Source organism: Zea mays, chromosome 5 (assembly GCF_902167145.1).
Source record: "Zea mays cultivar B73 chromosome 5, Zm-B73-REFERENCE-NAM-5.0, whole genome shotgun sequence".
In the NCBI taxonomy this organism is placed as follows: Eukaryota; Viridiplantae; Streptophyta; class Magnoliopsida; order Poales; family Poaceae; genus Zea; species Zea mays.
The window spans coordinates 100,967,410-100,992,704 of record NC_050100.1 but is presented as its reverse complement, the minus strand read 5'-3'; positions in this window follow the sequence as shown (position 1 = coordinate 100,992,704).

The window sequence follows — 25,295 nt, the reverse complement described above, 5'->3', positions numbered from 1 at the left end:
TTCGCATTCGGTTTACCTTCCAAAACCGGGTGTGACATAAGTGGTATCAAAGCCTTGCCGACTGTAGGACCGCTGACCTAGAGTAGCATTGGTCGTTTTAAGGACTTATTGATTATTACTTCACCTCATCCTTGATTCTGATTCAAAATATTAGTCACCTCGACTAATTCTATGTTGTGCTCCTATATGCCCCCTTGCCAAAAGTATTTTATTCTAGTATGGTCTATACTTCTCTCAATCTATTAGATCTGATCTCACTCTTGTGCTTGCGACATCTTTATAGATGCCCCCTGCCAATAGCCTTTAGTCTTTTGGGACTCTTTCCTCATCCATTATTAAATTGCTACCATTTGACCATCTCCATTTCATTTTTGTTATTGACATGCTCGTATCCTTGCATTTTTAATACCCTTATCCCTTAATCTTAAGTACTTACCCTTGTACCTCTGTTGCCTATTTAAACAGTTCAATTTATGTATCCATGACCTTCTTGTCTTCTGAGATCCTTTCTTATTCTGTTGTTAAGTCGCTATCTATCGGGAATTTCTTGTCTCTTGGTATTGGCATGCTCGTACCATTGGAATCTTGCATACTCTTATTTTTATGTATGCTTATCTTCATACCCCCCGTATTTGTTTAAGACATTTCAACTTACATGTTCTTGACCACCCTTGTTTATTAATGATCCATGAGTGATCATTTCATTTTGCACACCTGTGGTAATCTCGTTGTTTCTTTATAACGTCTCTTGATAATGAATTCTTACTTCAACCATTCTGTTGGAACCTTACCTATGTCACCCTTGATTGTCTTATCCACTTCACCACTTCATGAGTCTTGCCTTAACTCTATCCTTGGTTGTGTTTTTCACGATTCCCATCCTTACCCTTGTTACATCTATATCTTACCCTAAAGCTTATATCATTTAGTCCTCTAAAACCTTCTCTCTTCCATCTCAATTTTAGAGTTGTATTTTACCTATTTTCTCTTGGTCGTATCCTCTTCCTTGTCGCTTGCGAGTTTTCAACTCCATCCTTTGTTGTGCTTCTGTTTAGTGTTGCCTTTACCTTTCCCATCTCTCGGCCATACCTTGGTGATTACATTATTTCTGTTATCTAAAATCTCCAATCTCCTATCCCAATTTGAGAACGGTGTTTTACTTATCTTATCCTTGGCAACATCCTATTCTTTACCACGTGTAAGCCTTGACATACCTCCATTCTTTATTGTACTTATACCACTGGCTCTTCTATGCCTTCACCTTTTCCCCTATACTCTTGTCTGTTATCGCCTTTGACCCTTGCGATATTTATGTCTTCTACCTAAATGCTTACCTTGAACTTATCCTTTAAAAGCCTCTCCTTTATTTTGAGAAAGTTTGAGAGTTGCGAGTTACCTATCTCTTCCTTGATTTCTTTTCACTTCTTGTCGCCTTACAAGTTTTGCGTTAATTCCATCCCTTGCTGTATTTTTTGTCTACTATCACCCTCACCTTGTCATCCATCGGTCTTGCCTCGATACTCATCTTTATTCCTACTCTTTAAAAATCCCCTCTCTTCCACCTCAATTTGAGAGCGACAACTTACCTATCTGGCCCTTGGACGTACCCTCTCCTTTTCCACCTACAGGTCCTGTCTTAACTCCATACTTGGTGGTACTTATATTCTTGGTTCTTATGCCCATTTACCTCCTCTCCTACACCCTTGTCCGTTATCACCTTTAAACCCTCGTGATATCTATGCCCTCACCTTCATGCTTACCTTGAACATACCCTTTGAAACCTCCTCTTTTCCATCCCTGTAAGAGGATAATGCCTCATCTATTTCATCATTGACTGCTCCCCCTTCTTTGACACCCTGCTAGTTTTGCCTAAAATACATCCTTTGTTGTGTGTTTGACCGTTATCTCCCTCACCATTGGCGTCCCTCGATCTTTACCTTGATGCTTATCCCGCCCCAGCATTTTAAAGCCCCCCCTCTCGTTCCAGTTCAAGAGTGTTGTCTTACCCACCCGCTCTTGGTCATTCCCTTTTCCTTTGCCGCGTTGCCAGTCGTAGCTTTTGTTTGATATCCCCCTTACCCTTGTAATCACTAGATCTTGACTTGATACTTATCTTAGGTCTGCTTTTGGAAATCTCCCCTTTTCTATCTCAACTCGAGAGTGTTGTTCTACCCATTATGCCCTTGGTCGTATCCTTTTGTTGACCGCTTACAATGCTTGCTTTAACTCCATTCTTTCTTGTGCTCATGCCCCTATCCTGCACATCTTGTTCTTCTCCTCCTCCTTCGACAACCTTAGAGATTAGTTACTCCCTTTTTAGGAAAGACCACCATCTAGTTAACATTCACGTGTAGCAATGATATGTTTGTTGTGGTATGCTTGTGATGTTTGTCTTTGTGTTATGACTGATTTGCTTCTTTGTGATGAGTGTTGATGTGTTGTGGCCCTTGGTCCGCAATGACATCAATTTACTAGTTGATTGCCGTAAAGTAAGGTAGCTGGGTGCTCTCCCTTTTCTCTCTTTAATCCATCTATGCTTACCTTTTCTATCTATACCCTTCCCTCTTGCACCAGTCCAGTTAGCATCCTACAACCTCTCTTAATCAGTCAAGATCAGGGTCGTTGGCATCTTCACCAAGTGCATAACAACGCTCTTGTTAAGGGGTTAGCAGCTAACCCCAATGAAGACAATGTGATCAACATCAACAAACAAGATCAAAGTGAAGCAACGGAAGCATGTGTGGGTCCTACCCACAGGTCCAAGGGATCCTCAAGAATTGCATCGATCGGTCTCAAGCATCTAAAGGTTAAAGCAACTGGTCCACAAGTTAAGCTCGTAGAGTCAAAGTCAACTCAAGAAAGTCGTGAACAACCAATAAACCAATCTCATTTTCGTGCTAGCCTCTTCTTGAATCTCGAGGGCGAGATTCTTTTAAGGGGGTTAGATTTGTAACACACTGAATTTAGGGGTATAAAATTTCTTTTCTAATATCCATCAAGTTCATGTGTTACCTTCTTTTTCCTCTTTATTTTTTGTTCTCGTATTCATTTTTTTTCCAAGTAATATGGAATTTTACTTCAAATATAGTTGTTAATAAAATCCTAAGGGAATAATGATTGTTGCATCATGTTGAAATACATTTATATTTGTTTGATGTTTTTCTTGGGCGTGCATCCATTTAAATTCATGACTCTTTCTTGTGAATAAATTAAATTAGGAAGAAAAGAAATAAAAGAAGAAATGAAAGAAAGAAGATAGCACAAAAGAGGGAGAAAGAAGCCCAAAACCCCCTACACGGCCCAGCTCGCGCACGGCGTCCGCGCAGCCTAGGCGCACGCGCGTAGCCCAGCCGCGCCCCTTACCCTAGCGCGCCGCTGCGCATTCGCCCAGCCGCTGCCGCTATGCTGCCGGGCCCACTAGCCAGCCCCTCTCTCTCCTCAACTAGGACATGACCACGATGCCTTGGAGTCGCCCCTGCATTCTCTCCCTGCGCGTAACCTTCGCCCTCGTTCCTCTTCACATCGCTGGTTGGTCTCACGATAGCTCGCCAAAACTCCCCCTCCACTATGCACAGTACCAACTCCTTCCCCCACACCTCTTCTTTTCTATGCAGTGACCTGAGGAGCTGATCGTCAATCTCCCTTGCCGTCCTCACCTAGAGCGGAACGTGCATTGATCCCGCCGATGACGCTTCTCTGGCGAGCCTCTCCTTCTGCGGTGTGTGGTGAGTCTTTTCTATTGTCTATTTATCTTCCATTCTGTGTCTCTATTCGTGTTGTTTCTTCTACCCGAAGCCGCAGATTCATCCCTCGACGTGCCTCTGCGCTGTGGTCGGTCGCGCGTCGCCATAGCCACGCTTCGGCTGGAGAGTCGTAGCGCCTTCCGTAGGGCCAACCATGACAGGAGCCATGGCGCTCGTCCCTAGCCTGTCTGTAGGGCAGCCCCTGCGTGTGCGTGTGGTACGTGTGGCCCATGCCCATGCCAGACTAAAGCCTCCCGAGCCATACTGCCCCACGCCTAGCGGCACGTCACCATTTGCGCCGCCGGTGCCGGCTAGCTCCCACGCACCTCGACCTCGGCTCTAACGAGCCGCGCGCAGCACTGGCCGGTGATCCTGCCCCGCGTCTTGCCCGCATGCAGCTTGCAGCAACCGACGTGCGAGGCGCGATCCAGTTTTTCCTGCGCAAGCATGCAACTGAAAAGAGAAATCGTGTATGGGTCCCGCCTGCATGGCTGCATGCATTAAAAATCTCCCAGGTCCCACTTGCATGTCGTATTCTCCTCCCCACCCCCTTGCTTCGTGCGACCAGAGAGGAAATCGTACAAACCCCACTCACGTAGCTTGGCTTTTTCCTATAGGGTATTTGCTGCAAAGGATCTTCTGTGGCTGCTCTCCGTGTGGTCCAATATGTGGCGAGTCTCTGGCCAGTAGGTTTTCGCCATGATTGTCGCAGCCTGCTTTTCTTTTGCATAAAAGACACTGTTCTCTACCAAAATTAATATATCATTTTATGAGTCACACAAAAAATCATTTGCTACCTCTTGGGGTATATGTTTAATCACGAAAATAGGTCTCTCATTTAGTAGATAAGCGATATCTTTTGCATTAGAAAATTTCTGTTTCGATCCGTATAAGTTGCGTTAGCTTTTTAATAATATTGTCTAGGCGTTAGAATGTGATTTCATCATGACACATGTTTTTAATTAATTAATTAGTTGATTATTTATTTATTTATCCGAGTCATTAAAGTAGTAGTTTACTTAAACTAATTTATAATTTTAGCCACACTTTATTTATATCTGTTAATAGGATTATATCTACTCAAATGTTTTAATTAATATTTGTTTAGTATAAGCACGACGTAACTTAATAATTCTTTTATGTTGTGTCGTTCGGTGTCAAGTCGTCGCGTGTCGTTCGCGCATCGTTCCGCGCATGTCGTACGCGTAGTCGTATTGTTCGCGCGCTGTTGTGCACGTTGTTTTGCGTGCCGACCACGCGCTGTTTCGTACAGCATTGTGTGCCGTCACACGTCGTGTGCGTGCGTCACGTGTGCCACTTACACATGTCGCTCGCCTTGCCGCGCGTAGTTAGCGTGTGTCGATCACGTGGTTCACTGTCACACCCGGTTTTAGAAGGCAAACCGAATGCGAACTATGTACGTGCCAGGATCAGAACTCACGTACACAGCGATTACATAAATGAACATCATCACACAATGCTCGAATAATAACATAAAAGAGTACTTATTACATCATAGAGTCATAGACAACCACATAGTCATCAACTTAACAGTTAAATCAAAGTGCTAGCGAAACGCAATAAAGATAAGGCCTTCACAGGCAGCTGACTGGGGGTTGCCGCCAACCCACTCCTAGAATTCATCGTAATCTTGGAACTCCTGGAAATCTCCTTCCACGGCTTCACCTTCTCCTGAGCAGTGGTTACAATGCGGACAACCTGGTGTTTTGTGGTAAAGCAAGGATGAGTACACATCAACGTACTCAGCAAATGTCCCGTTTGGCTGAAGTGGACTAGCTTTATGTGGGGTTAGGCTCAAGCAGTTGCTTTTAGTTGGTCAGGTATTTATCATTAGTAGAAGCCAGATTTTAGCATTATTCAACCCGTGAACCATTTCCTCATTGAGGAACAACACCATCATAGTCGAACCAAAACCATAACATAATCCTTGTATCTCGAACCATCTGTATCTCTAATCAAAGAGGATCCCAAGGCTGCTCATAACCGTGAGCACGGCTGATATACCAGTTTCACTACCCTCTGCAGAGGTCGCACACTTTACCCATGAGTCATGATTCCCTTTCTGCCCGGGGAGAGCTAATCCCCATTGACCACTACCTAGGTGGTCCGGCAGGGCATCACTACGTAGCTTTTACAAAGATTCCCTAGAGATCATAGCTGCCCGTTAGGGTTCTCCAGTTTGATAAACACAGTACCCCTCCCCGCAGGAGAGTGACTAACAAAGAGCAAAATGAAAGAACCTCGGCACTCAGCCTCGGCAGAGCAAGCACTGTGCCTGGACCCCATTGACGGCACGACGGCTAAGCAACTACACCTCTAGTTCATCTAATTAATCAGCTAAGGGCATCCCATTTCACCCTCATGGTTGCACTGTTATCCCGGGTGGTCTCTCAACGAACCAGTCCTTACGGAGAGGTACTTAGGAAATAGCCTGAGCCCCCTAGAGTATCACAAGATCATCAACATCATCAGGATAACAGTATCATAAATAGTCACATCATGTTCATTGATTATGTTAAAGCAATAGCAAAGTGCTAACCATAACAACCCAGAAGGTCATCAAGGATAAAGTAAAATGTAAAGCTAGTCAATCCTTAGGTTTCAAGTAAGTAATGCGGGGTAGTAAGTTATAAATGAATAGGACATAATGGGACAGAGGACACTTGCCTTCACCAAACTGCTGATCAGGGACTTCCTCTGCAACTGCCTCGGGAAACACAGACTGCTCGTTGTCTACGCAAAGCAATCATTCACACTATGCACTTGGGAAAATAACAAACAAAAACAATATACCAAACATATGCAGCAGAGAGAGATCACAAGTTCATAACAGAAAAGGGATAGGCACTCTGGTGTTCCCTAGGTCTGGGGTAGAGGACTATACAAAGTGGTTCATCATCCACTAATCAGGATCAAGTCAGTGGTGGGATTAAATCATTATCTGGTTTAAGTTCCTAAGCTTAAGTGTTTGAGTCCATAAACTTAGTGCTCCAACTTTTATTAAAGTCTACTATCTTTTATTTATCTCAAATAGGGTTCCCATAACATTAACTTTATCCTAATGATTAACCATTAATTGGGACATGGAAACAGCAGGGAAACATTGCATAAACAGATAGATAATAATATTATGAACATTTTGCAATTTGAAGCACCTAATTTGGAGTTCATATGACAAAGTTATGAATTTTACAAGTTTAGGGGTTAAAATTATACCCTAAGGACCTATTTTGAATTAAATAAAAGGTCCGAGGACCTAACTGCGAGAAACCAGGGACGGCGGGCGCAATTTCCAGAAAACAGGGGGGGTTCTTTAAGAAAATGCGCGGGCGAAGGGGTATCGGGCGCTTACAACCGTTGGATCTCAGATCGACGGCCAGGATTAGATCCCGCGGCAGGCGCGCGGGCGCGCGGCGGCGGTAAGCGGCTGACAGGCGGGGCCGGGCGGGCAGCGCGGGCGCGGGGCTGACAGGCGGGGCCGGGCGGGCAGCGCGGGCGCGGGGCTGACAGGCGGGGCCGGGCGGGCAGCGCGGGGGGGGGGGGGGGGGGGGGGGGGGGAAACGGCCCTGGGCCGTCGGATCTTGGGCGGACGGTTGAGGTTGGGTTCGGGTTATTCGAATCCGTGCCGCCCGATCTAATATAGACGGCGGGGATGGGGTGGCTGGCTCCCGTCTCCTTCGGCTAGCTGGGGCGGCGACGCCCGTCCCCGCGGCGGAGGAGCTCGCCGGAGACGAGGGGCACGGGGGCCCTGCGGGTCCCTGGGGCGACCTGAGTGGCCGGGGAGGTTAGGGAGGGCACGGGGAATCCATTGGTGGGGTCTGGGTCGGGGCAGGGGCACCGGAGGGGGGTGGCTCACGGCGGAGTGGCTCGGCGGCGGCGGTAAGCAACTCCGACGAGCAATCAAACGCAGCAGAGGGCAAAATAAAGGCCAATAGGGGCGGGAGAGGTTCTTTACCTCAAGGCGGGTTCCGGGGACTCCTCGGCGGCGACGGAGACGCGACGGTGGCCCGGGTCGACGGTGGCGGCTGCACGGCGGACGGCGGGTGAGCGCGGGCAGAGAGAAATAGGGAGGGGAAGGGGAAATTGGTGCGCGTTCCGGGTTGCGGACGGCGGGGCGAAGCTCACCGTGGCAATGGACTCGGCGGAGCTCCAACGGCGGCCGGGAACCGAGCTCGGAACGGCGGGGTTTATGGTGGCGGCGCTCTGGCGTGCGCACAGCGAGGGAGAGGTGGAAGAGGGGGGGCCGGTTGGTGCGCAAATGAGGGAGGGGGAGATGGCGAGCAAGGCTCGGGGCTCAAGTGGCCGAGGGCGAGGTGGGGCGAGCCCCACGCGCGACGTGGGCGCGGAGACCGCGGCACGCACGGCGGCGGTTACGCGAAGACGGAGAAGCTGACAAGCCGGGCCCGCGGCGCAGAGAGAGAGAGAAGAAAGCGGGTGCGGGCGCGAGGGAAGCGGGGCTGACGGGCCGGGCCCACGGGCAGAGAGAGAGGGAGGCGGGTGCGCGGAAGGCGGCCGCGCCGACAGGCCGGGCCCGCTGCGCAGAGAGAGGAGAGGGGGGGAGGCGCGCGCGCGAGGTGGGCCGACTGGGCCGAAAGGCCGAGGGGGGGCGGGGAAGTGGGCTGCTTTGCCTTTTTCTTTTATTCTGAATTGTTTTTCCCTTTTCTTTTTACTTCCCTATTTGATTCAAATTCAAACAAGCCACAAATTCAAACCAAACCTTCCAAGAATTATGCACCAAGCAAAAGTGAAATCTAGGGTTCAACATGATGCAACAATTCATACTCCCTTAGGGTTTAACATAATAAACTATAATTACAAATAAAATAAGCACTTAGCCCCTATAGAAATGAGAAAGAAAAGAATGAGGAAGGATGAGAAAAGGAAGTAACACCTGAATTTGTGAATATGAGCAAAGAAATTTTACACCCCCAAATTCAGGGTGTTACAAACCTATCCCCCTTAAAAGAATCTCGCCCCGAGATTCAAGGTTGGTCAGCAAAGAGTTCAGGGTATTTGGCCTTCAGGTCATCTTCTCGTTCCCAGGTTGCTTCTTCCTCAGAGTGGTGACCCCATCTGACTTTGCACATTCTGATGGTGTTTCTCCGGGTGACCCTGTCTGCAAACTCCAGAATCTGCGTTGGCTTCTCTATGTATGTCAGATCCTCCTGGACCTCCAAACCCTCCACTGGCAACTGTTCTTCTGGTACTCGCAGACACTTCTTCAATTGCGACACATGGAACACATTGTGCACTGCCGACAAACTCTCTGGTAGGTCAAGCTGGTAAGCCACTTCTCCACGCTTTGCTTGAATCTGATAAGGTCCAACGTACCGAGGCGCTAACTTGCCTTTAACTCCGAACCTTCTAACTCCCCTGATAGGTGACACCTTCAGATAGACGTAATCTCCCACTTCGAAACTCAGTTCTCTTCTCCTGCGGTCCGCATAGCTTCGTTGTCTTGACTGAGCTATCTTCAGGTTCTCCCGAACCATTTTGATATTCTCTTCGGCTTCAAGCAAAATGTCGGGGCCAAACACCTGTCTCTCTCCAGGCTGGTCCCAATGCAGCGGAGTCCTACAACTCCGTCCATAGAGTGCCTGAAACAGTGACATCTTCAAGCTGGCCTGGTAACTATTGTTGTAGGAGAATTCCGCATAAGGTAACCTTTTGTCCCATCCTGACTTGTCTTGCAACGCACAGGCTCTTAACATATCTTCTAGGATCTGATTAGTTCTTTCAGTCTGACCGTCTGTCTGCGGGTGATAAGCTGAGCTGAAGTTCAAATGTGTGCCCAAAGCTTCTTGTAGCTGCTGCCAAAAATGAGATGTGAACTGCGTTCCTTGATCTGACACTATCTTCTTCGGCACACCATGAAGGCAGACTATCCGTGACATGTATAACTCAGCTAACGTTGCTCCGGTGTATGTTGTCTTCACAGGTATGAAATGGGCCACCTTTGTTAAGCGGTCCACAACCACCCAGATGGAATCATAACCGGCCCGGGTACGAGGTAGGCCAACTATGAAATCCATCCCGATCTCATCCCACTTCCACTGAGGAATCCGCAAAGGCTGCAACAATCCGGCATGCCTCTGATGCTCCGCTTTGGTTCTCTGACAACTATCACAGATGGCGACATATTCTGCGATCTCTCTTTTCATGCCATACCACCAAAACCTTCTTTTTAAGTCCTGGTACATCTTCTCACTTCCAGGTTGTATGGAGTAGGCTGTCTCATGAGCTTCCTTGAGGATCAGTTCCCGAATAGGCTTGAGGTCGGGAACACACAATCGGTCCTTGAACCAGATTACCCCTTCTTCATCCTCTCGAAAGTCTTTGCCTCTTCCTTCTAGGATCAGCTGCCGGATCTTGTTGATGTTTTCATCATCCTTCTGCCCTTCTTTGATCTCCCGCTCTAGGGTGGGCTCTAATTCCACTGTCACTCCTTGCGTACTATTCAGGAAACCGAGGCTCAGTCTGTCAAATTCCTTGGCTAACTCATATGGCATTGGGTGCGAGGCCAACATATTAACTTGACTTTTCCTGCTCAGAGCATCTGCAACAACATTGGCTTTGCCCGGATGGTAGTGTATCTCCAACTCATAGTCTTTGATCAGTTCCAACCATCTTCGCTGCCTCATGTTTAACTCTGACTGGGTGAATATGTACTTCAGACTTTTATGATCTGTGTAGATGTCGCACTTCTGCCCATACAGGTAATGTCTCCAGGTCTTTAAAGCATGAACCACTGCTGCCAACTCCAGGTCATGTGTGGGATAATTTTTCTCATGGATCTTCAGCTGCCGAGATGAGTATGCTACAACTCTTCCTTCTTGCATTAGCACACATCCCAATCCGGTGTAAGAAGCGTCGCAATACACTGAGAATGACTTGTGAACATCAGGCAGGACTAACACAGGAGCTGTAGTCAATCTATTCTTCAGTTCTTCAAATGCTTCCTGACACTTTTGGGTCCACTTAAACTCAACTTTCTTCGCTAGCAGCGCTGTCATTGGTCTAGCAATCTTTGAAAAGCCTTCAATGAAACGCCTGTAATATCCAGCCATTCCGATGAAGCTCTTGATCCCGCGAACATCCTTCGGTGTTTTCCAGTTCAGGATATCTGCTACTTTCTTTGGATCTACTGCCAACCCATCTTGATTTATGATGTGACCCAGAAATAAGACTTCATGAATCCAGAACTCGCATTTGCCCAGCTTGGCATACAACTGATGCTCTCGAAGCCTTTGCAGTACCATCTTCAAATGCTCTGCATGATCTTCCTCACTTTGAGAGTATATGAGAATGTCATCGATGAACACTACCACAAACTTGTCTAGATAATCCATGAACACACTGTTCATCAGATACATAAAGAAGGCGGGTGCATTTGTCAAACCAAAGGACATAACTGTGAACTCATATAACCCATACTTGGTGATGAATGCTGTCTTCGGTATGTCCGAGGGTCGGATTCTGAGTTGATGGTAACCAGATCTCAGATCTATCTTCGAGAATACGCTGGCACCTCTGAGCTGGTCGAACAAATCTTCTATCCTTGGCAGGGGGTACTTGTTCTTGACAGTGACTTCATTCAAGGCTCTGTAGTCTATGCACATCCTTTTGGTACCATCTTTCTTCTCTACAAACAACACTGGAGCGGCCCAAGGCAAGGTACTTGGCCTGATGTAACCCTTCTCTAACATCTCATCTATCTGCTTCTTGAGTTCTACCAGTTCTGGTCCAGACACTCGGTAGGCTCTTTTGGAAATGGGGGCGGTACCAGGGATAAGCTCTATGGCAAATTCAACCTTTCTTTCGGGTGGCATGCCCGTTAGCTCCTCGGGAAACACGTCCGGAAAGTCCGACACGACCTTGATAGTCTCACGCGGTTTGGCCTCCTTACTATCAACTGAAATCTGATGACAGGCTCCCTCCGCTGATTTAGGCATCCATAGCTCGGCCACTACCTCTTCTCCTGACGGGGACTTCAATGTTACGGTCCTCTTGTCACAACTAACATTCGCCTCATACTTCATTAACCAATTCATCCCTAGGATGATATCTACCCCAAGGGTGTCTATTACTATTAGATCACTGGGGAACCCTATCTCCCTTATTTCCACCCTTACATTTGAGCATATTTTATCTGTTTGCACCTTGCCACCAACCGAATTAATCCTCATGGGTGGCATCATTGCCTCTACTGAGATGTTATGCAATTCTACCCATGTTGCAGTGACAAATGAATGAGTTGCACCAGTATCAAATAGCACTTTTGCGGGATGAGATTCGACTGAGAACATACCTACTGCCACATCTGGTGCATCCTGGATTGCTTCGGCCTCCAAGTGGTTCACCTTTCCACGGTTGTACGCTTGGTTACGATTGCCTGCTGCCGGCTGCAGTACACCTTGCCTTGTTGGAGCATTGGGGTTGGTCTGCTGCTGCGCCATCTTCTTTGGGCACTGCATCGCCCAGTGGCCTTGATCTCCACAGTGGAAACATCCTCTGCCTCCTCCTTGTGCTGGGGCTGCTTGGTTGCTCTGATTTGCTGCTGGGGCAGGAAGGCGAGGTGCCTGGTTGTTCTGCTTCTGATATTGATTACCTCCCTGCTGGTTGTGCTGACGATACTGCTGCTGCTGCTGCGGGTACTGCCTCTGAAATTGCTGCTGATGCGGACACTGATTCTGATTCTGATATCCCTGTGGGTGACCAGGTCTGCCTTGCTGAGATGAACTGCCTGAGAAACGTGGATGGCTGATGCCTCCGGACTGGGGTCCACTCATCTTGCGCTTCCGATCTTCCATATCTTTACGCTTCTTCTCAGTCATAACTGCCCTATCGATCAGGTGCTGGAAGGTGGGGAAGGTGTGATTCATCAGCTGGTAATGCAGGGGATCCACCAAACCTCTCATGAACCTGTACTGCCTCTTAGCATCAGTGTTGACATCCTCGGGTGCATAACGAGACAGCTGCAGAAACTTGTCTCTATACTCACTAACAGACAGGGGTCCCTGCTTTAGAGCCAAAAACTCCTCCTTCTTCACGATCATCAGTCCCTCTGGCACATGGTACCTGCGGAAACTCTCGCTGAATTCCTCCCAGGTGATGGCTTCGGGGTTAGCATGGGTGGCGAGGTAGGACTCCCACCAGGACTGGGCTGCTCCCCTCAGCTGACGGGGGCCATACAGAACCTTCTCCCTGTCGTCACATTGGGCGGTACGCAGCTCCCTTTCCACTGCGCGCAACCAGTCTTCTGCATCCATGGGGTCAGCAGAATGGGCGAAGGTAGGAGGGTGCCCTCTCATGAACTCACCACGCCTATCCCGTGGCATCTGGGGCATCTGCACTTGCAATTGGGGTTGAGGTTGCTGTTGAGCCTGCTGCATGGCTGCCAGAGTCTGCCCAATGGCCTGCACTGCCTGGGTCTGCATCAAGAACATCTGCTCCACTGACATCGGGGGTGGTGGAGGAGGCTGCCTCTGTTGTTCCTCCTGCTGGTCATGCTGCTCTTGCTGAGCACGCCTGTTGCATCGGCGCCTGTTGTCAGACATCTGTGGAAGACATTCATACATCAGCATTGATCTTACAACCCTTCGGCATAAGAAAAGAGAATACAGAGTTCTTCATGACACTGAGTGAACAAAGAGCTTCACTGATCCTCATTATGATTCAACACAGCTTCTCAGATAAGAAAGGAAAGTAAGAGTAAATGGTTTCCCAACTAAACAACTGACTTCATTAACATTACTAGCTAGGCCAAACTGCAGGGGAAACCCACATGTTGGCTACAGTCATTACAAAGATTCAAATCCAGCACAAGTTCACCATAACAAGCAATAAAGCAACTGATAAGCAAACTAAACTAAATGGAAGCAACTGATAAGCAAACTAAACTGACTACCTAAGGCTGAGACATCTGACTTAAGAATTATTACAAACTCCGACGCTAACGATCTAAGGATCCAGATCTATCCTGGTCTTACAGACAGGGGAACCATAAGTGTGGTGACCACGTGGCGGCGAGCGGTATGGGTGCTGAGTCCCAACAGGTGCGGGGGAACCACCCTCCTGGTGATGGCGCTCTGCCAACTCAGCACGCAACTCCGCAATCTCCGTTCGAGCCCTGCTTAGCTCGTCCAGAGAGTGGTCCAGCTCGGTGTTAAGCACTGCGACTAGGTTGACTGTGCTGCTCAACCTAGGGTTAGCCTCACCAACAGGTGAGACAACCACACTCTCTGTGCTGCCAGTAGGGCGGCGGGGGTAGTACCGAAGGTTAAGACCGTCGGCCACCCCACCGAACAAAGAACAGTATTGGGAGAGTGCACGCCGTGCTGCATCCTGCATGGACGCTTCTGCAGTGTCCCTCTCGGAGATGGAATAGTGCTCCGAAACGGCCTCCGCACCCCGGAGGTCATCCTCCGGACGGCGAACTAGGCAGGTAGCCTCCCAGCGGTCCGGGTACCTCCCGCGACTGTGCTGGTAGACTACACAACGATACTCGATCGACCAGGTGTGCCGGTCGAAAGCCTGGCGCAGCAAGGTGTCGAGTGCGTCGTGGAAGTGACAACCGCGAGCGGCGTCACGGGTGATAGGTCGGGCGACCCATCCTTCCGCCTCCTGCGGCTCAGAGGACTCCGTGCTGTGGTCTGAGTCGTCGTCGTCGGGATCTCCTCCAGTAGCTCCTCCAACAGCCGGGGCGTCCCGCGGTGGTACAAGGGGCGCCTCCAGCTGGGCAACAGAGGAACGGGGCCTCACGGTCTCCACCTCTCGCTGGGGTGGGGAGGAAGAGCCCTGCTGCTCTCTGTGCTGGCGCCGGCGTTCCTGCTCCTCACGCAGGCGGTGGTGCAGCCTCTCCAGGTGACTCGACTGTCCGGACACGGTGCGGTGCAGAGGACGCTCCGCAAGTCGAGACGGCAGGAAAGGAATCACCGACTTACGTGCAGTGTGTCTAAGGCGAGCCATCTACAAAAGACACCGTAAGCACAAGAGTAAGAGCAGAACTAATATGACAAGTGAATAAACCAAGGACAGAATAAGATAACAATTTTAACAAGGTATAGTATAGATGGATAGTAAAGCATAGGGTTGGTCGAGGTGACCGACTTTTTGAAGTAACATCAGATGTCAAGTTGAGGGGGGATGGTCAATAGTCCTTAGTACGACCAGGGCTACTCTAGGTCAGCGGTCCTACAGTCAGCACGGCTTTGATACCACTTATGTCACACCCGGTTTTAGAAGGCAAACCGAATGCGAACTATGTACGTGCCAGGATCAGAACTCACGTACACAGCGATTACATAAATGAACATCATCACACAATGCTCGAATAATAACATAAAAGAGTACTTATTACATCATAGAGTCATAGACATCCACATAGTCATCAACTTAACAGTTAAATCAAAGTGCTAGCGAAACGCAATAAAGATAAGGCCTTCACAGGCAGCTGACTGGGGGTTGCCGCCAACCCACTCCTAGAATTCATCGTAATCTTGGAACTCCTGGAAATCTCCTTCCACGGCTTCACCTTCTCCTGAGCAGTGGTTACAATGCGGACAACCTGGTGTTTTGTGGTAAAGCAAGGATGAGTACACATCAACGTACTCAGCAAATGTCCCGTTTGGCTGAAGTGGACTAGCTTTATGTGGGGTTAGGCTCAAGCAGTTGCTTTTAGTTGGTCAGGTATTTATCATTAGTAGAAGCCAGATTTTAGCATTATTCAACCCGTGAACCATTTCCTCATTGAGGAACAACACCATCATAGTCGAACCAAAACCATAACATAATCCTTGTATCTCGAACCATCTGTATCTCTAATCAAAGAGGATCCCAAGGCTGCTCATAACCGTGAGCACGGCTGATATACCAGTTTCACTACCCTCTGCAGAGGTCGCACACTTTACCCATGAGTCATGATTCCCTTTCTGCCCGGGGAGAGCTAATCCCCATTGACCACTACCTAGGTGGTCCGGCAGGGCATCACTACGTAGCTTTTACAAAGATTCCCTAGAGATCATAGCTGCCCGTTAGGTTTCTCCAGTTTGATAAACACAGTACCCCTCCCCGCAGGAGAGTGACTAACAAAGAGCAAAACGAAAGAACCTCGGCACTCAGCCTCGGCAGAGCAAGCACTGTGCCTGGACCCCATTGACGGCATGACGGCTAAGCAACTACACCTCTAGTTCATCTAATTAATCAGCTAAGGGCATCCCATTTCACCCTCATGGTTGCACTGTTATCCCGGGTGGTCTCTCAACGAACCAGTCCTTACGGAGAGGTACTCAGGAAACAGCCTGAGCCCCCTAGAGTATCACAAGATCATCAACATCATCAGGATAACAGTATCATAAATAGTCACATCATGTTCATTGATTATGTTAAAGCAATAGCAAAGTGCTAACCATAACAACCCAGAAGGTCATCAAGGATAAAGTAAAATGTAAAGCTAGTCAATCCTTAGGTTTCAAGTAAGTAATGCGGGGTAGTAAGTTATAAATGAATAGGACATAATGGGACAGAGGACACTTGCCTTCACCAAACTGCTGATCAGGGACTTCCTCTGCAACTGCCTCGGGAAACACAGACTGCTCGTTGTCTACGCAAAGCAATCATTCACACTATGCACTTGGGAAAATAACAAACAAAAACAATATACCAAACATATGCAGCAGAGAGAGATCACAAGTTCATAACAGAAAAGGGATAGGCACTCTGGTGTTCCCTAGGTCTGGGGTAGAGGACTATACAAAGTGGTTCATCATCCACTAATCAGGATCAAGTCAGTGGTGGGATTAAATCATTATCTGGTTTAAGTTCCTAAGCTTAAGTGTTTGAGTCCATAAACTTAGTGCTCCAACTTTTATTAAAGTCTACTATCTTTTATTTATCTCAAATAGGGTTCCCATAACATTAACTTTATCCTAATGATTAACCATTAATTGGGACATGGAAACAGCATGGAAACATTGCATAAACAGATAGATAATAATATTATGAACATTTTGCAATTTGAAGCACCTAATTTGGAGTTCATATGACAAAGTTATGAATTTTACAAGTTTAGGGGTTAAAATTATACCCTAAGGACCTATTTTGAATTAAATAAAAGGTCCGAGGACCTAACTGCGAGAAACCAGGGACGGCGGGCGCAATTTCCAGAAAACAGGGGGGGTTCTTTAAGAAAATGTGCGGGCGAAGGGGTATCGGGCGCTTACAGCCGTTGGATCTCAGATCGACGGCCAGGATTAGATCCCGCGGCGGGCGCGCGGGCGCGCGACGGCGGTAAGCGGCTGACAGGCGGGGCCGGGCGGGCAGCGCGGGCGCGGGGCTGACAGGCGGGGCCGGGCGGGCGGCGCGGGCGCGGGGCTGACAGGCGGGGCCGGGCGGGCAGCGCGGGGGGGGGGGGGGGGGGGGGAACGGCCCTGGGCCGTCGGATCTTGGGCGGACGGTTGAGGTTGGGTTCGGGTTATTCGAATCCGTGCCGCCCGATCTAATATAGACGGCGGGGATGGGGTGGCTGGCTCCCGTCTCCTTCGGCTAGCTGGGGCGGCGGCGCCCGTCCCCGCGGCGGAGGAGCTCGCCGGAGACGAGGGGTGCGGGGGCCCTACGGGTCCCTGGGGCGACCTGAGTGGCCGGGGAGGTTAGGGAGGGCACGGGGAATCCATTGGTGGGGTCTGGGTCGGGGCAGGGGCACCGGAGGGGGGTGGCTCACGGCGGAGTGGCTCGGCGGCGGCGGTAAGCAACTCCGACGAGCAATCAAACGCAGCAGAGGGCAAAATAAAGGCCAATAGGGGCGGGAGAGGTTCTTTACCTCAAGGCGGGTTCCGGGGACTCCTCGGCGGCGACGGAGACGCGACGGTGGCCCGGGTCGACGGTGGCGGCTGCACGGCGGACGGCGGGTGAGCGCGGGCAGAGAGAAATAGGGAGGGGAAGGGGAAATTGGTGCGCGTTCCGGGTTGCGGACGGCGGGGCGAAGCTCACCGTGGCAATGGACACGGCGGAGCTCCAACGGCGGCCGGGAACCGAGCTCGGAACGGCGGGGTTTACGGCGGCGGCGCTCTGGCGTGCGCACAGCGAGGGAGAGGTGGAAGAGGGGGGGCCGGTTGGTGCGCAAATGAGGGAGGGGGAGATGGCGAGCAAGGCTCGGGGCTCAAGTGGCCGAGGGCGAGGTGGGGCGAGCCCCACGCGCGACGTGAGCGCGGAGACCGCGGCACGCACGGCGGCGGTTACGCGAAGACGGAGAAGCTGACAAGCCGGGCCCGCGGCGCAGAGAGAGAGAAGAAAGCGGGTGCGGGCGCGAGGGAAGCGGGGCTGACGGGCCGGGCCCAGGGGCAGAGAGAGAGAGGGAGGCGGGTGCGCGGAAGGCGGCCGCGCCGACAGGCCGGGCCCGCTGCGCAGAGAGAGGAGAGGGGGGGGGAGGCGCGCGCGCGAGGTGGGCCGACTGGGCCGAAAGGCCGAGGGGGGCGGGGAAGTGGGCTGCTTTGCCTTTTTCTTTTATTCTGAATTGTTTTCCCTTTTCTTTTTACTTCCCTATTTGATTCAAATTCAAACAAGCCACAAATTCAAACCAAACCTTCCAAGAATTATGCACCAAGCAAAAGTGAAATCTAGGGTTCAACATGATGCAACAATTCATACTCCCTTAGGGTTTAACATAATAAACTATAATTACAAATAACATAAGCACTTAGCCCCTATAGAAATGAGAAAGAAAAGAATGAGGAAGGATGAGAAAAGGAAGTAACACCTGAATTTGTGAATATGAGCAAAGAAATTTTACACCCCCAAATTCAGGGTGTTACATTCACACGGCATCTACGCGTGATAATAAATTGGTTTCTCTTATAAGAACTCATGTTAGTGATGTTGAATCGTCAAGTCATATATGTTAGATAATTAACTTAAGGTTCGCTCGACTAATATTTATTAGACTAATATTTTAATTAGATTAAATATGTAGTGTTCAACTGCGCTTTTATAATAAACATTAACACGACTAATATTAATTTAACTACTTTTATTTTTTTTAATATTTGTTTAGTGTAAATGCGTCACCTATTAGTTTTCCTCGCCTGTCGCGCGCGTTGTTTGTGCGCGATGAGCTCGTGGTCGCGCGCTGATTCGTGCGTCATTCGCGCTCGTCGCGCGCGCTGTTTCGTGTGTCGTCAGCGTGCCATGTCGCGCGTCGTTTGCACGCTATCGTGCTGTTTCACGCGTCATATATTCGCCTTGCTTAGAATCTCTTGTTCTGATTAAATTACTTATTTAACTATCATTTGTTAATATAGCAGATTAATCGAACTAAATGATAGATATAATTTATATTGATACCGTCGAATTAAATATTATAGTCAATACTTGTTTAGCGTAAACGCGACAACTTCTCGACCGTAGCCTCGACCGTCACGTTTCTTTTTTCCTCGCGTGACTGTAGTAACGCGCTCTATTTTGTATTGCATGTTTTGATTATGTTTTCCTTTGTATGGTGTAATGTTCTTATGCATATGTATATGTTTGTTTGCTGGTGCTTGTTCGTCTTCGCTTCGCGTCGCGATTAGAATGCGATCCTTCTCTAAGCCTCAAGGAATCGAAGATCAAGCGGTGGCGACCAAGTGATATAGCTCTTCGAGTTCTACAAGATTGAAGACCCTGAGCATCTGTTTGGTGAAGGCAAGTGTCCTCTGACCCATTATGTCCTATTCACTTATAATTCACTTTCCTGCATTACTTAATTGAAACCTAAGGATTGACTAGCTTTATACTTTACCTTATCCTTGATGACCTTTTGGGTTATTATGGTTAGCATCTTGCTATTGCCTTAACATAATCAATGAACATGATGTGACTATTTATGATACGATATAGTTATCCTGATGATATTGATGATCTTGTGATACTCTAGGGGGCTCAGGCTGTTTCCTGAGTACCTCTCCGTAAGGACCTGTTCGTTGAGAGACCACCCGGGATAACAGTGCAACCATGAGGGTGAAATGGGATGCCCTTAGCTAATTAATTAGAGGAACTAGAGGTGTAGTTGCTTCGCCGTCGTGCCGTCAATGGGGTCCAGGCACAGTGCTTGCTCTGCCGAGGCTGAGTGCCGAGGTTCTTTCATTTTGCTTTTTGTTAGTCACTCTCCTGCGGGGAGGGGTACTGTGTTTATCAAACTGGAGAAACCTAACGGGCAGCTATGATCTCTAGGGAATCTTTGTAACAGCTACGTAGTGATACCCTGCCGGACCACCTAGGTAGTGGTCAATGGGGATTAGCTCTCCCCGGGTAGAAAGGGAATCATGACTCATGGGTAAAGTGTGCGACCTCTGCAGAGGGTAGTGAAACTGATATATCAGTCGTGCTCACGGTTATGAGCGGCCTTGGGATCCTCTTTGATTAGAGATACATATGATCTGAGATACAATGATTATGTTTATGGTTTTGGGTTCGACTATGATGATGATGTTCCTCGATGAGGAAATGGTTCACGGGTTGGTTATTACTAAAACTTGGCTTCCACTGATAATAAATACCTGACCAACTAAAAGCAACTGCTTGAGCTTAACCCGACATAAAGCTAGTCCACCTCAGCAAATAGGACATTTGTTGAGTACGTTGATGTGTACTCACCCTTGCTTTCACAAAACACCAGGTTGCCTTTGGTGCAATCTATGCTCAGGTAAAGAAGAAGGCGTCGAGGCGAATCTCGAGGAGTTCCAGGACTTCGACGAGTTCGAGGATTAGGCTAGCGACCTCCCCCAGTCAGCTGCCTGTGGTGGGTTTATTTACGTTGGCTACGTTTCTGTTCTGTGTACTTTGATTATATTATGTAAATGACTCTAGTCTTTCATATTATTACTTATCTTTATTGTTATTCAAAGCATTGTCCTATGATGAGTCATTTATGTAATCGCCATGTACGTGAATTTCTGATCCTGGCACGTACATGGTTCGCATTCGGTTTACCTTCCAAAACCGGGTGTGACACGCGCCCAGGTCGGGTGCGCTTGCAGTAGGGGGTTACAAGCGTCCACGCGGGTGAGGGAAGCGAGCGGCCCCAAGAGAGCGCCTGTCCCGTCCTCGTCCCCGCGCGGCCAACCCTCTCTAAGAGGGCCCTGGTCCTTCCTTTTATAGGCGTAAGGAGAGGATCCAGGTGTACAACGGGGGTGTAGCAGAGTGCTACGTGTCTGGCGGGGGAGAGCTAGCGCCCTAAGTACATGCCAATATGGCAGTCGGAGAGATCTTGGCACCCTGCTGGTGTGATGTCGTGGCTGTCGGAGGAGCAACGGAGCCTGGCGGAGGGACAGCTGTCGGAGCGGTTGAGTCCTTGCTGACGTCCCCCTGCTTCCGTAAGGGAGCTGAGAGCCGCCGTCGTCACAGGGCTTGCGGGGCACCATCATTGCCTATCTGGCGGGGCTAGCCAGATGGGACACCGGTCTTGTTCTCTGCGGCCCGAGTCGGCTCGGGGTAGGGTGATGATGGCGCTTCCTGTTGACGTGGTGGGCCTGTGCCCTAGGTCGGGCGACGTGGAGGCTCCTCCGAAGCCGAGGTTGAGTCTGTCTTCCATGGCCGAGGCCGAGGCCGAGCCCGAGCCCCTAGGTCGGGCGAGGCGGAGGTCGTTCGGCAGAGGCCAGGGCGGAGTCCGAGCCCTGGGGTCGGGCGAAGCGGAGTTCGTCGTCTTCCGGGGCCTAGCCCGAGTCCGAGCCCTGGGTCGGGCGGAGCGGAGTTCGCCGTCTTCCGGGGCTTAGCCCGAGTCTGAGCCCTGGGTCGGGCGGAGCGGAGTTCGCCGTCTTCCGGGGCTTAGCCCGAGTCCGAGCCCTGGGTCGGGCGGAGCGGAGTTCGCCGTCTTCCGGGGCTTAGCCCGAGTCCGAGCCCTGGGTCGGGCGGAGCGGAGTTCGCCGTCTTCCGGGGCTTAGCCCGAGTCCGAGCCCTGGGTCGGGCGGAGCGGAGTTCGTCGTCTTCCAGGGCCTAGCCCGAGTCCGAGCCCTGGGTCGGGCGGAGCGGAGTTCGCCGTCTTCCGGGGCTTAGCCCGAGTTCGAGCCCTGGGTCGGGCGGAGCGGAGTTCGCCGTCTTCCGGGGCTTAGCCCGAGTCCGAGCCCTGGGTCGGGCGGAGCGGAGTTCGTTGTCTTCTGGGGCTTAGCCCGAGTCCGAGCCCTGGGTCGGGCGGAGCGGAGTTCGCCGTCTTCCCGGGCCTAGCCCGAGTCCGAGCCCTGGGTCGGGCGGAGCGGAGTTCGCCGTCTTCCGGGGCTTAGCCCGAGTCCGAGCCCTAGGTCGGGCGGAGCGGAGTTCGCCGTCTTCCGGGGCTTAGCCCGAGTCCGAGCCCTGGGTCGGGCGGAGCGGAGTTTCCTATGGCGCCTTTGGCAGTGCCTGACTGCCTGTCAGTCTCACTCTGTCAAGTGGCACTGCAGTCGGAGTGGCGCAGGCGGCGCTGTCCTTCTGTCAGACCGGTCAGTGGAGCGGCGAAGTGACGGCGGTCACATCGGCTCTGCCGGGGGGCGCGCGTCAGGATAAAGGTGTCAGGCCACCTTTGCGTTAAATGCCCCTGTGACTCGGTCGGTCGGCGCGGCGATTTAGTCAGGGTTGCTTCTTAGCGAAGGCAAGGCCTCGGGCGAGCCGGAGATGTGTCCGCCGTTAAAAGGGGGGCCTCGGGTGAGACGGAAATCCCTCGGGGTCGGCTGCCCTTGTCCGAGGCTAGGCTCGGGCGAGGCGTGATCGAGTCGCTCGTATGGACTGATCCCTGACTTAATCGCACCCATCAGGCCTTTGCAGCTTTATGCTGATGGGGGTTACCAGCTGAGAATTAGGCGTCTTGAGGGTACCCCTAATTATGGTCCCCGACAGTACCCCCCGAGCCTCGAATGGAGTGTTAGCACTCGCTTGGAGGCTTTCGTCGCACTTTTTTGCAAGGGGACCAGCCTTTCTCGGTTGCATTTCGTTCCGGTGGGTGCGCGCGAGCGCACCCGCCGGGTGTAGCCCCCGAGGCCTCGGAGGAGTGGTTTCACTCCTTCGAGGTCTTAATGCCTCGCGTAATGCTTTGGCTGGTCTGGTTGTTCCCTCATGCGAACTGGCCGTAGCCCGGGTGTACGGTCGGGGCCCAAGTTCTCGGGCTGGTATGTTGACGCTGTCAACGGTTCGGCCGGAGCCGGGTTTGCGAGAGCAGCCCCCGAGCCTCCGCACAGGGCGAGAGGGCGATCAGGGACAGACTCGGCTTTTTTACATACGCCCCTACGTCGCCTTTCCGCAAGGAGGAGGGGGGAGAGCGCCATGTTACCCTCGATGGGCACCGAACATGGTGTCTCCGGTGAGCTGCAAGCGGGTAATCTGAGTGGACGTCCGTGCCCCATTCGTTGGGGGTCGGCTAGGGGCCCAGAGGCACGCCCAAAAGTACCTGCGGGTGATCTGCCGGACCCGGTCTCCTGGCGACGGGGTCCGAGGGCTCGATGCCTCCCTCCGATGGGATTCCGTTACAAGATCGCTACCGCTGGTCTCGGAAATGTCCTAGGGTACCTCGGGAGCGCAGCCCAAGCCTTGGTTATGTATCGAACGTACCCCTGGTCATCCCTCGCTCGGTGTCTGAGGCGACTGTGAACCCTTCGGGGGCCAGCCTTCGAACCCCTGATCAGTAATGGGCGCGGAGCCCGAGTAGCCTGAGGCGGCCATGGAGCCCTTCGGGGGGCTGGCCTTCGAACCTCTAACCAGTAGTGGGTGTAGGGCCCACGTGATCTGAGGCGGCTGTTGAACCCCTCGGAGGGCCAGCCTTCGAACCTCTGATCAGTAGGGGGGCTCGGAGCCCGGTTCCTTCACAGGGAAGGATCCTTTTCGGGGTATCCCCCTTTCCCGGTCCCTGTTGCAAGAGATAGAGAAAGAGGAAAAAAGGAAAAGGATACGAAATCGAACGACGTGGCGTACCTTTTTTGGCGCGGTTATTACGGCGAAGGCGAAGCGTCGCCCGCTTCTCCTGCCAGAAGCGCCGCCTGTCCCGCCGCGGAGTTAATGCGACAGGGCGAGTGGTTGGCAGGGCGGCCGTTGCGCGTGCGCGAGCCGTTCGAGGAACGGATCACGGGCGCCCTGTCTTCACGCCGTGAGAGGGGGTTCTCTTGCTGCCCCCGGACGGGACGTGAGTCTGGCCGACGACGTGACCGCTGCTCCCGCCCGCCTGCCACCGTCATTACTGCCGGCCCACTTTCGGCTGTATTGACCGTCGCGCCAGGCTGGCGCTGCTGGGTCGTGCGCTGGGCCGCCTCGAGTCGAGGTATTGGTTCCGCAACCGAAGAGGCGCGGTGGTGGCGCAAGTGGCGGTGCAGTTGCTTGCATGCAGCATCTGGCGCGCCGGTTGCGTGACGCGTGGGCTTGGGCCTCCATGCTGGCGTGTTGGGAGTCGGAGAAGCGCGTCCACCTGGCGCGATTGCATGCCGCCTGCATGGCTGCCCGCCCCTTCTGCCCGTTGGTCTGGGCAAAAGTGGGGGGTCGCTTGTAACTGCTGGGCGGTTGTGTGCACCACACGCGGCGGTTTGGCTTCTTCTGCTCCGAGCCGGTTTGCATGACATGCGGGACCCAGCCCCCGCGCCGCAGGGGAGGGCCTTGGAGCGTGTTGGAGAAGACTCAGCCCGTGACGTTTGGGGGCGCACGTAGGGAGAGTTGCCTTTAAAAGGAGGGTGACCCCTTTCGGAAGGCGACCATGTCTTCTCGCTCCCTTTATGCGTCGCGTCTTTCCACCTTCCAAGCCCCCGGATGGGGGGTACCCGCCGTCTTTTCGCCTCATCGTTGGAGGAACGCAACTCCGTGGGAGTTGGTACCTTTCAGCCATTGTTCGGCTTCAAGGATTTTCATCATGCAGCCCGGCTGTATCCCCCCGTCGGTGGTCACCCAAGACGGTGACCTCCAGCTTGATGGTGGGGGAAAGCGAGCCGGGCTGCGGCCTCTCCCCCTCCCTCAGCCTCAAGGATTTTCATCACCAAGGCTGGGGAGGGGAGTGTGCCGAGTTGGGGTCGGCCCCTGCGTGGGCGGTGGCCCGCTCCTTCACTCAGTGATGGGAGGGAGGAGCGGTTGTCGTCCGTGGCGCTGGCAGCTGCAGCGTGCCCGGCTTTCGGACGCGAGTGGCTTCGGAGCCGCTCGCGGCGCCGGCGTCTGCCACGGCAGCTGGAAGAGGTTCTTCCGCCGGCGTGATAGCCAAGGCTGGCCACGGACCGACCTCCAACTCTATGGCCTTCTGCCCGTCCTTGCCTTACGAGTTTTGGCATGGGCGGGGGCCTCCTGGCAGCAGCATCCGCCCTGAGGTCAGTGCTGCCGCTGTTCGGCCCCCCGGAGCAGAAGTCGTCGTCGTCGCCGCTGTTGGAGCAGGTGACGGCGCGCCGTTCGTCGGTCTTCCGTTGCTCCGCAGGCCTTCCCCCATGGAGTGGGGTTGTTCGTACCTGCGGAGGGGGAACCAAAGTTCCGTTTGTAATGGCACTTTGAATGCCAGTGTTTTTGTTCATTATGGCTGTCGAGGCCTGAACATGTATGTAATTTTGGCACGGAGCTGTGTTTTTTCCTCAT